Genomic DNA, 10,903 nt, shown 5'->3' with positions numbered 1-10,903 from the left:
TTTGGGGCTCCAAAATCACTGCAGATGGTGACTGCAGCCATGAAATTAAAAGACGCTTACTCCTTGGAAGGAAAGTTATGTCCAACCTAGATAGCATATTCAAAAGCAGAGACATTACTTTACCCACAAAGGTTCATCTAGTCACATTAGATCAGATCAGATCAGTCACTCAGTCGTGTCCAACTCTTTGTGACCCCATGAATCACAGCATGCCAGGCCTCCCTGTCCATCACCTACTCCCAGAGTTCACCCAGACTCACGTCCATAGAGTCAGGATGGACTCAATGCCATCCAGCCATCTCATCCTCTGTCATCCCCTTCCCCTCCTGCCCCCAATCCCTCCCAGCATCAGAGTCTTTTCCAATGAGTCAACTCTTCACATGAGGTGGCCAAAGTACTGGAGTTTCAGCTTTAGCATCATTCCTTCCAAAGAAATCCCAGGGCTGATCTCCTTCAGAATGGACTAGTTGGATCTCCTCGAAGTCCAAGGGACTCTCAAGAGTCTTCTCCAACACCACAGTTCAAAAGCATCAATTCTTCGGTGCTCAGCCTTCTTCACAGTCCAACTCTCACATCCATACATGACCACAGGAAAAACCATAGCCTTGACTAGACAAACCTTTGTTGGCAAAGTAATGTCTCTGCTTTTGAATATGCTATCTAGGTTGGTCATAACTTTCCTTCCAAGGAGTAAGCATATTTTAATTTCATGGCTGCAGTCACCATCTGCAATGATTTTGGAGCCCAGAAAAATAAAGTCTGACACTGTTTCCACTGTTTCCCCATCTATTTCCCATGAAGTGGTGGGACCGGATGCCATGATCTTCGTTTTCTGAATGTTGAGCTTTAAGCCAACTTTTTCACTCTCCTCTTTCACTTTCAGCAAGAGGCTTTTTAGTTCCTCTTCACTTTCTGCCATAAGGGTGGTGTCATCTGCATATCTGAGGTTATTGATATTTCTCCCGGCAATCTTGACTCCAGCTTGTGTTTCTTCCAGTCCAGTGTTTCTCATGATGTACTCTGCATATAAGTTAAATAAACAGGGTGACAATATACAGCCTTGACGTACTCCTTTTCCTATTTGGAACCAGTCTGTTGTTCCATGTCCAGTTCTAACTGTTGCTTCCTGACCTGCATACAGATTTCTCAAGAGACAGGTCAGGTGCTCTGGTATTCCCATCTCTTTCAGAATTTTCCACAGTTGATTGTGATCCACACAGTCAAAGGCTTTGGCATAGTCAATAGAGCAGAAATAGATGTTTTTCTGGAACTCTCTTGCTTTTTCCATGATCCAGCAGATGTTGGCAATTTGATCTCTGGTTCCTCTGCCTTTTCTAAAACCAGCTTAAACATCAGGAAGTTCACGGTTCACATATTGCTGAAGCCTGGCTTGGAGAATTTTGAGCATTACTTTACTAGCATGTGAGATGAGTGCAATTGTGCAGTAGTTTGAGCATTCTTTGGCATTGCCTTTCTTTGGGATTAGAATGAAAACTGACCTTTTCCAGTCCTGTGGCCACTGCTGAGTTTTCCAAATTTGCTGGCATATTGAGTGCAGCACTTTCACAGCATCATCTTTCAGGATTTGGAATAGCTCAGCTGGAATTCCATCACCTCCACTAGCTTTGTTCGTAGTAATGCTTTCTAAGGCCCACTTGACTTCACATTCCAGGATGTCTGGCTCTAGGTCAGTGATCACACCCTCGTGATTATCTGGATTGTGAAGATCTTTTTTGTACAGTTCTTCTGTGTATTCTTGCCATCATCTAGTCAAGGCTATGGTTTTCCAGTGGTCATGTATGGATGTGAGAGTTGGACTGTGAAGAAGGCTGAGCGCCAAAGAATTGATGCTTTTGACATGTGGTGCTGGAGAAGACTCTTGAGAGTCCCTTGGACTGCAAGGAGATCCAACCAGTCCATTCTGAAGGAGATCAGCCCTGGGATTTCTTTGGAAGGATGATGCTAAAGCTGAAACTCCAGTACTTTGGCCACCTCATGCAAAGAGTTGACTCATTGGAAAAGACTCTGATGCTGGGAGGGATTGGGGGCAGGAGGAGAAGGGGACGACAGAGGATGAGATGGCTGGATGGCATCACTGACTCAATGGACGTGGGTCTGAGTGAACTCTGGGAGTAGGTGATGGACAGGGAGGCCTGGCGTGCTGCGATTCATGGGGTCGCAGAGTTGGACACGACTGAGCGACTAAACTGAACTGAACACAATTGCCTGAAGCATAGATATGGGTCAGGGCAGTGGTAGGAAGTCAATCAAGAAAGCTAGGATGGGAAAGATAATGAAATTCTGACCTTACAGAACTAAAAGATTGGGGATGGGCTGAGTAGGGGGCAGGGAAGTGCCAGTGATCCTGCCACTGTCCGTAGTGCTGAACCACCATTGTTGTGTGTGAATGCCATTTGGAGAAGTCAGGAATTGCTTTGGGAAGCAACATGGAGATCTCTGCACTCATGTACATCTATGTTTTTAATGACCACATATATGGTCTCCAAACCCATATGTCTAGCACTGACCTCTCTCCAGCTCTCAGCATGTATTTTCAAATATATGCTTACTTGGAAATATTGTGGGTTCAGTTTCAAGCCATGACAATAAAGCGAATATCGCAATAAAACAAGTCACATGAATTTTTTGTTTCCCAGTGCAGAGTCCGACACGACTGAAGTGACTTAGCAGCAGCAGCAGCAGCGCATATAAAAGTTATGTTTTTACTATACCATAGTCTATTAAGTATACAGTAGCACTATGGCTATAAAAGCAATGTACAGATTTTAATTCAAATTTACTTTATTGAGACTTCCATGATGGTCCAATGGTTAAAACTCTGTGGTTCTGATGCAGAGGGTGCAGGTTTGATCCCTGGTCGGGGAACTAAGATCCCACATGCCACATGGTGCAGCCAATAAATCAATAAATAAAATTACTTTATGTTCAAAAAATATGACCATCATTTGAGACTTCAGCAAGTTGCAATATTTTTGCTGGTGGAGGGTCTTGCCTCAATACTGATGGCTGCTGATCAGGGTGGTGGTTGCTGAAGGTTGGGGTAGTTGTGGCAAATTCCTAAAATAAGACGACAGTGAAGACAATTTATCATAGCACTTACTCTATTTTATTGCCTCCTTACTTCCCCATTTCTCATTAGACTGTTATATTTGTGCAACAAATGATGTGACTATATAAATCACTATTGTATCCTCAATGTTTGGCACAGAGCAAGTGATTAAACAATTTATCGAATGAATCATTAAATGAATGAATAATGCAAATTTCATTTCTCTCCATTCCTTACACACTGGTGATTAAGTCAAACCAAACAAATTGCAGTTCTTTGAATCTCCCAAGACTTCCCTTGAAGCCAGGCTTTGGTTGCCCTCCTCTGACCCGGAATACCTCTGTCTGACTTGATCATCAGCTGAATCTCTCCTTCTCAGAGTCAGTGAAGTTGTCGCCTTTGGAACACTTTCCCAGGCAGTCACAGCCTTCATCCCCTGTGTTTCCATGGCACTCAGTTCCTGCCAACTGTCACAATCCTGTTACTTTTAATGTTCATGTCTGAGCCCCTTCAGGACATATGAGACTGTACACTTCATATCCACTGTTGTTTCCTTAGCACCTAAAAGGGGTCTTTGCACCCAGTAAAGAAAAAAGAGAGAAAGAATAAACAATAAATATGTAAGTACAGGGACTTTCCTGGCTATCCAGTGGTTAAGACTTTGGTGGTTATGACTCCGCCCTTTCACTGCAGAGGGTGTGGGTTCAATCCCTGATCAGGGAACTGAGATCCTACACGCATGCTGCGTGGTGCAGCCAAAAACAAATACATGAGCACAGTTAGGCTCTAGGAATATTAGCAGGAAGTAGCTGAAGAATGAACTAAATAGGGAGAAAGATAAGGAGAAAGTTACATAAGGTTATGTAAGAAGCATGTGTTTGTGGATACTAAATTAATTGTAATTCCTTATTTCCAAAATTAGTTTCTTCCATATACAAAATGAAGAGAAGCTTGGTGCTATCAGCACAATTGTTGCTTTGCCTAACATGTCTTAGTCACATCATCTCTCAGTCCATTTTTTACTAAGAGTCGAACACAACTGAGCGACTTCACTTTCACTTTTCACTTTCATGCATTGGAGAAGGAAATGGCAACCCACTCCAGTGTTTGTGCCTGGAGAATCCCGGGGACGGGAGAGCCTGGTGGGATGCCGTCTATGGAATCGCACAGAGTTGGACACGACTGAAGCGACTTAACAGCAGCAGCAGCAGCCTTTAGGTATCAACTTGAGATAAGCTCAGGTGCTAGGCAGGTTACCTAAAGGTGTGATGGGTCTGTGACAAACTAAATGTTCATGATTTTCATGCATCAATTTCTATTTTTAAATCATGTGTTACCAAACAGAACAGTATTTGGGTCTGATGTGGTCTGCAAGGCACGAGTTTACCTTCCCCACGCATTTTGAAAGCAAAACATCTTCTGAACTACAGTGGAACTGAGTAGGGAGAGACATGGATAATCTTTTCAATCTTTTAGAAAAATAGGCTGTTTCTATAATTCTAGTAAGAAGTAAAAATTCTTTCTGAAGTGGTTTTCATAGCCTGCCAGAATATTAGATCAGAAATTTCACTGGCAGCCCCCCAAAGGATCTTCTATACAAAATATCTTGGTATCTAACCTTGACACTGATTTTACTTTCTTCTAAACAGAGTTTATTTTCTTCTTGATTCCAAAACTAACACACACTCTTTGTAGCATATTTGGGAAATAGAAAAAAGTTTAAAAAAAAAATTCCTCAAAATTGGACCATCAACATCTACCAGCATGTTAGTTTGTGCATCAGATACTAGGTGGAACTGTGGAATTGACATGCATGCTCAGAGCTAGGTAGCAGGAAAACAGGAAAATACTTCAGTTCTAAACAGCTGGGTATCTGTAAGAACTTACGATCCAACCAAATTATTAAAGAGATTCTACATTCTGAGGAGGCTCTGGAGTGCCTGACTGAAACCACATGTCTGTAGAACAGGGCTGATGAGGAGTTTCCCATTGTTGAAATGGAATTTGGTTCTGAATCCACAACAGAGCTATTGTGTATATGACATTTGCTTTGAGAACCAAATTCAGGATTAACAGTAAACAAGAGCTTTTGAGTCCAGTCTATAAAGAACCTTCCCTTGGTTGCCAAGTAATTCAATGTAGAAAACATACTCACCAGTAATTCAACTTTAAAAAGTACAGTTTTTGACCTTGAAACACTGAATGCAGTCTGAAATTTTTAAAATGTGGATTAGATAATACAGGCCAAATGAGAGTAAACAATTACAACAAACAGAACCACATTTTTTTATAACAAGGAACTGTGCTGTGCTTTTATGTAGAGTATATTATGTTCAGGTATGCTTTGGTTCAACTCTAGAATCGTAAGGAGAAGCAGTGGAAAGCAAGGAACTGAATAAGTCTGAACACTAGTTACCAGGGATATAGAATGAAATAATCCAGTTATGTCCATTATTAATAGTAAAGAAACCTAATGTGAATATTTTCAGGAAAACTTTAAAGATTTCAAAATATCTGATGCTATTCTGTTTTTTGTTTTTTTTTTCCCCACTGAATTATAAGATTTTTGCATTTTTCCTTTTAGTAGTACATGAACCCCATGAAATTTTCCTGCAAAGGCAATGCTATAATAGGGGACAGAATTTTTAAAGTATCTGAGATGTGGGATTAGGACACTTTAATCTAATATAGATAATTTTGAAATCCGGATCTATTTATTATTTCACTATGATTAAACCTGTGATGCACTTAAATATCATCAGAGCTTTAATAATGCTTTCACAGACATTAATATTCATTTCAAAATTATTAATCTCAGGAAAACAAAAACAAACAAGGAAAAATAAAAAGTGGGTGGCTTTCAGAAACCAAGCAGCTGTTTGAACCAAGATTTTCAACTGAAAAATATCGTAAGCTAATTTTATTGAGCAAAGCCTTACATTTCACAGTCACAGCAGTTTATAAATACATGTTTACTCATTCACTGATTCCTTTCATTCATCAATCTTATTTTTAGTACTTTATGTACTATGGTTATACTAGGTGCTGGGATCCAGAAACACATGCTTTACGGTTGTGAAATGTGGTCTTCACCTCCAGGAGCCCATGGTTTCATTCAGTAAAGAAGTTTCAAAGAGAGGGGTGTCTTCACTAGATATTGAGGGAACAGAAATGATTTGGCAGCCCAACTGTACAAGGAACATGTCCCCTTCACTGCCCAGTTACTCACATTTCCTTGTGCTTTGAGTGAGTGAAGCTTCACATAATTTTGTGTTCTAAAGTTCTCCTATTCCTAAAATACACACATACACACACACTTTCAGCTTGCTCTATATTTTTGCTCTTGAATATCAAGGATTTAGTGCTAACATGTTATTTTTAGAGTTCTCAGCTCCAATATGGAAATGTTTCTAGAGCTTGGATCTAGAGGTGTATGTCTTTCTTAAATTTCCGGAGTGGTCATAACCGCATTGAGGACAAAGAACCCAGAACACTGCCACATGGGAGATATGGCCCAAATTTGAAAAAGTACCTGTTTTTACAAGCATGAAGGTTAAGGCAGTTGGAATGCTATGGTGACAATGAAAAAAAGTTGTGGGATTCCCAGAGGCCTCCTACAGTGATCCATACTAAATCATAAAGCTTCTGTATTTTTCTGAAGATTCCAGACAAGATGATTTTTGAGGATTCTTGTACTCTGATCACGGAGAAGGCAATGGCACCCCACTCCAGTACTCTTGCCTGGAAAATCCCATGGATGGAGGAGCCTGCTAGGCTGCAGTCCATGGGGTCGCTGAGTTGGACATGACTGAGCGACTTCACTTTCACTTTTCACTTTCATGCATTGGAGAAGGAAATGGCAACCCACTCCAGTGTTCTTGCCTGGAGAATCCCAGGGACAGAGGAGCCTGGTGGGCTGCCGTCTATGGGGTCGCACAGAGTTGGACACGACTGAAGCGACTTAGCAGCAGCAGCAGCAGTACACTGATCAGAAAAATCCGATCGCTACATTTAAATATAGTACATTCTTTTTACTGCTTAAGATTGCAGCAGTTTGATCAGACAGCTTTCTTTTGGGAAAATTTCCAAACCAATGTTTGGGAGAAAATTTAATCTTTTTCATGCCAAGCTGGAGGGTTTTTTTTTTTTTTTTCCACCTTTAAATGTTTAGGTAGAAGAATATGAACTATAAATATTTTTATATGAAAACTTAACTTTTTAACCTTTTATTGACTACATTGCAAGGAGTCATTTCGCCCAAGCAAGAACAGAGAGTAACATCCCTCAGGGTCGCCTGCAACCAATCCTCTGTCTCCTTTCCCAGCTTCAGCAGTGGTGTTGGAAAATCAGTGCTGCCTCTGGCTGTGTATTTGCAGCATGGTTTCACCAAGATCCTAACATTTTCATCAACATATAGTGACAGACCAATGTCCATTCATAAACGCCAATGTGTTTTCTTACTGAAATAAGTGATTAACAAGTGGGTGTAACTGTCTGTTACAGCTACCTGGTCTTGTAAAGTACATCATTAATTAAAAGAGCAGGACTGAAAAGCTTATTTAACTCTGTAAAAGCCCTAAACATTCATCTGTTTCTTGCAGACTTCAGCCTGTGGGGTAAAGAGGCATTTGTTGGATCGTGGCCTGCTGGTCTTTATCGGGGATCTGTCCATAGACTGGACTCTTTTATCAGGGAGCCTATGTATCAGGGAGGTCTCAAGCCGTCTATTTTGCCAAAGACCTTTTTCACCTTGCCAAACTGATTTTCCTTTCCAAAAAACTATGTGGAAAATTAGTGTTTAATTTTTCATGATAGTATTTTCTCTTTACCTGTTTTTTTCCAGTGGCTTCATATCTCAACTTAACATCCATCCCAAAGTACTTACACAGGAAATGGAGACCAAAACTAAAACAAACTCACACCCTTTTCTCTAGCAGCCAATTTTTAAATTAGCAGTTAAAAATCAAAACATGAAACTCCTTCTTCTGAGAGGCTCTCCCTCTAGGTTACATTAGAAAAATCCACCCTACATCTAAATGGAGTTTTTGATGTTTATGATCTCAGCTTTCATTATTGAAGTTTAACTAGTATATGTAAGGTTTAAAGATATTTGAAGCTGTTTTAAAAAAAGAATCTCATAAATTACAAGCAACCTACAGGAAATGAAAGGTCAGCGTTGTTTCCTCCTACTCTTCTCCCAGTAGAACTGAAGAGTTTCTTTCAGCCTTGTATGCAGTCTGCCATGGCATGTCTGTATTTATCCATCCCTTAAGGCAAGACATACCAGTAACCTCTGATTTCATAATCTCGCATAATAAGTAATTATGAGCTATGGTCCTAATTCTTTCCCTACAGCTGAATTTTAAAGGAATTTAGAAACTCATTTTTTTAATATATTTGTAAACAAGAAATGAAGTCAGATGATACTAATATTAGACTTGTTTTCTTGCTAAGTCACTTCAGTCATGTCTGACTCTTTGAGACCCTGTGGACATAGCCCACCAGGCTTCTCAGTCCATGGGATTCTCCAGGCAAGAATACTGAAGTGGGTCGCCATGCCCTCCTCCAGGGAATCTTCCCAACCCAGGGATTGAACTGGTGTCTCCTATATCTGCATTGGCAGATGAGTTCTTTATCACTAGAGCCACCTGGGTAGCCCCTAATATTAGACTATTAATATGCTAATCATTTCCACCATTATAATATATTTCATATAAAAGGAAGATCCAAGGATGATGATAAATCTGTCATCTGTTCCACAGGGAAATTTAATTTTGCTTAGTTACCTTTTGCTTTTAAGAATGTATCAGGGAAAAATTGCAATAAAACAAGATACGAAGTCAGCCAATAGAACAATTATGTATAGCACTTCCCTGGTGACTCAGATGGTAAAGAATCTGCCTGAAATGCAGGAGACCTGGGTTCAACCCATGAGTCAGGAAGTTCTCCTAGAGAAGGGAATGACAACCCCCTCCAGTATTCTTGCCTGGAGAATTCCATAGACAGAGAAGCCTGGCAGGCTACAGTCCGTGGGGTCACAAAGAGTCAGACATGACTGAGTGACTATCACTTAAGACTTATAAGTACTTAAAACTAATTAAATAATAACAGTCTCCAATTAATAAACCAAAAATAAACCGTAAATTTTGCTTGGACTTCAGACATCATTTTCCCATAGAAATAATATGTTAAGTACTGTGTCTTTTACTGGATCAGCACACAAAAGTATTTTCATCAATGTCAATATAATACTTTTTTTGCAATTATGCTTGTTATGCTTGTTATATGCTTGTTCATAATAAAAAATAATTTTAAAATACAGTTATACAAAGATCCATCTAGTCAAGGCTATGGTTTTTCCTGTGGTCATGTATGGATGTGAGAGTTGGACTGTGAAGAAAGCTGAGCACTGAAGAATTGATGCTTTTGAACTGTGGTGTTGGAGAAGACTCTTGAGAGTCCCCTGGACTGCAAGGAGATCCAACCAGCCCATTCTGAAGATCAGCCCTGGGATTTCTTTGGAAGGAATGATGCTAAAGCAGAAACTCCAGTACTTTGGCCACCTCATGTGAAGAGTTGACTCATTGGAAAAGACCCTGATGCTAGGAAGAATTGGGGGCGGGAGGAGAAGGGGATGACAGAGGATGAGATGGCTGGATGGCATCACTGACTCGATGGACATGAGTTTGAGTGAACTCCAGGAGTTGGTGATGGACAAGGAGGCCTGGCGTGCTGCAATTCATGGGGTCACAAAGAGTCAGACACGACTGAGCGACTGAACTGAACTGATACACAGATAAACAAATGTATTAAAATATGATTTCATAACTTTTTATTTCCCATGAATATAGTAGAGGTAAAAGCAGGTTTGATTGTACAATAGTGAGGTGGAGGGCAATTTTCAGGGTCACAAGTGGAACAAAAACAGAGAAAGAGTGGGAGGTGACAGAGAAGAAAACAGAAGTAGAAAAGGGAGAAAAAGAAAATAATAGAGGGAGAGAGAGAGAGGAGAGAAAGTTGTAGTAGTAAAGGAAATTTAAAAAACAAAGCAAAACAGTTGACAAGAGACTTCCCTGGCGGTCCAGTGGCTACGACTCTGTGCTCCCAGAGTAGAGGGCCCCATTTCCATCCTTAGGGGACTAGATCCTGAATGCCACAACTAAAACCCGGACAACCAAATAAATATTTAAAAGCAAATAAGTGTTAATAGTTTAAAACAAATAGAAACACTTGACAAAAGCTAGAAAAGTGAGAGAGAAAACTAGGTGGGCTAAAGATGATAAAGAGATTCCTTACATAGGAATCAACCAACCGGAGACTTGAAATATGCACAGATAGAGCTTGGAAGGGGTATGACCTCTTGAAAGGGAAGAAAATTGAAAGAGGGAGAAGTTTTAACTCAACCGGTTCTGAAGCAGGGCACTGGTGACTAGAAAGCTGGCCAGCTTGGTGTTGCCTGGAGCAAGGGTGGGCAGGGAAAACCTCAGATCAGGCCAAGGTCTTTGAAGACCAAGGGTCCATACAATTTGAAGACCTATGTCCTAAATTTAGAAATATCCACATGTTTTTAGAAACAACTTGATTGAGGTATAATTTACATGCCTTCAAATTCACCTGTTTCAAGTATGCAATTCAATGATTTCCAGCAAATTTATCATTTTCGCACAACCATGACTGCCCCACTGTTTTAGAACATTTCCATCATTCCAATATGACCCTCCCACTCCTTTACAGTTAATCTCTGTTTCCACTCCCGGCCCCAGGCAATCACTAATCTGTTTATGTATAGATCTGCCTTTTCTGGACATTTCATATAAGTAGAATCATGCAGTA

General features: G+C 40.3%; 1 long non-coding RNA gene across 1 annotated transcript in view; it reads right to left on the bottom strand.

Annotated features, from left to right (window-relative positions):
* Nucleotides 1-2,784: 2,784 nt before the first annotated feature.
* The window catches only part of LOC147365758 (uncharacterized), a 25,637-nt gene continuing 17,518 nt past the window's right edge, over nt 2,785-10,903 (bottom strand). The window contains exons 2-3 of the long non-coding RNA XR_015132732.1: nt 3,409-3,642; nt 2,785-3,078 (exon numbers count right to left, since the gene is read on the bottom strand). This is a non-coding gene — a long non-coding RNA (uncharacterized LOC147365758). The remainder of the gene's footprint in view (nt 3,079-3,408; nt 3,643-10,903) is intronic.

This window comes from Bos grunniens, chromosome 9 (assembly GCF_055505025.1).
Source record: "Bos grunniens cultivar Pamir isolate PY7600 chromosome 9, Bosgru_T2T1.0, whole genome shotgun sequence".
Taxonomy (NCBI): domain Eukaryota; kingdom Metazoa; phylum Chordata; class Mammalia; order Artiodactyla; family Bovidae; genus Bos; species Bos grunniens.
The sequence above is the reverse complement of the archived record's forward strand: the minus strand, read 5'-3'. Positions and strand labels throughout refer to the sequence as shown.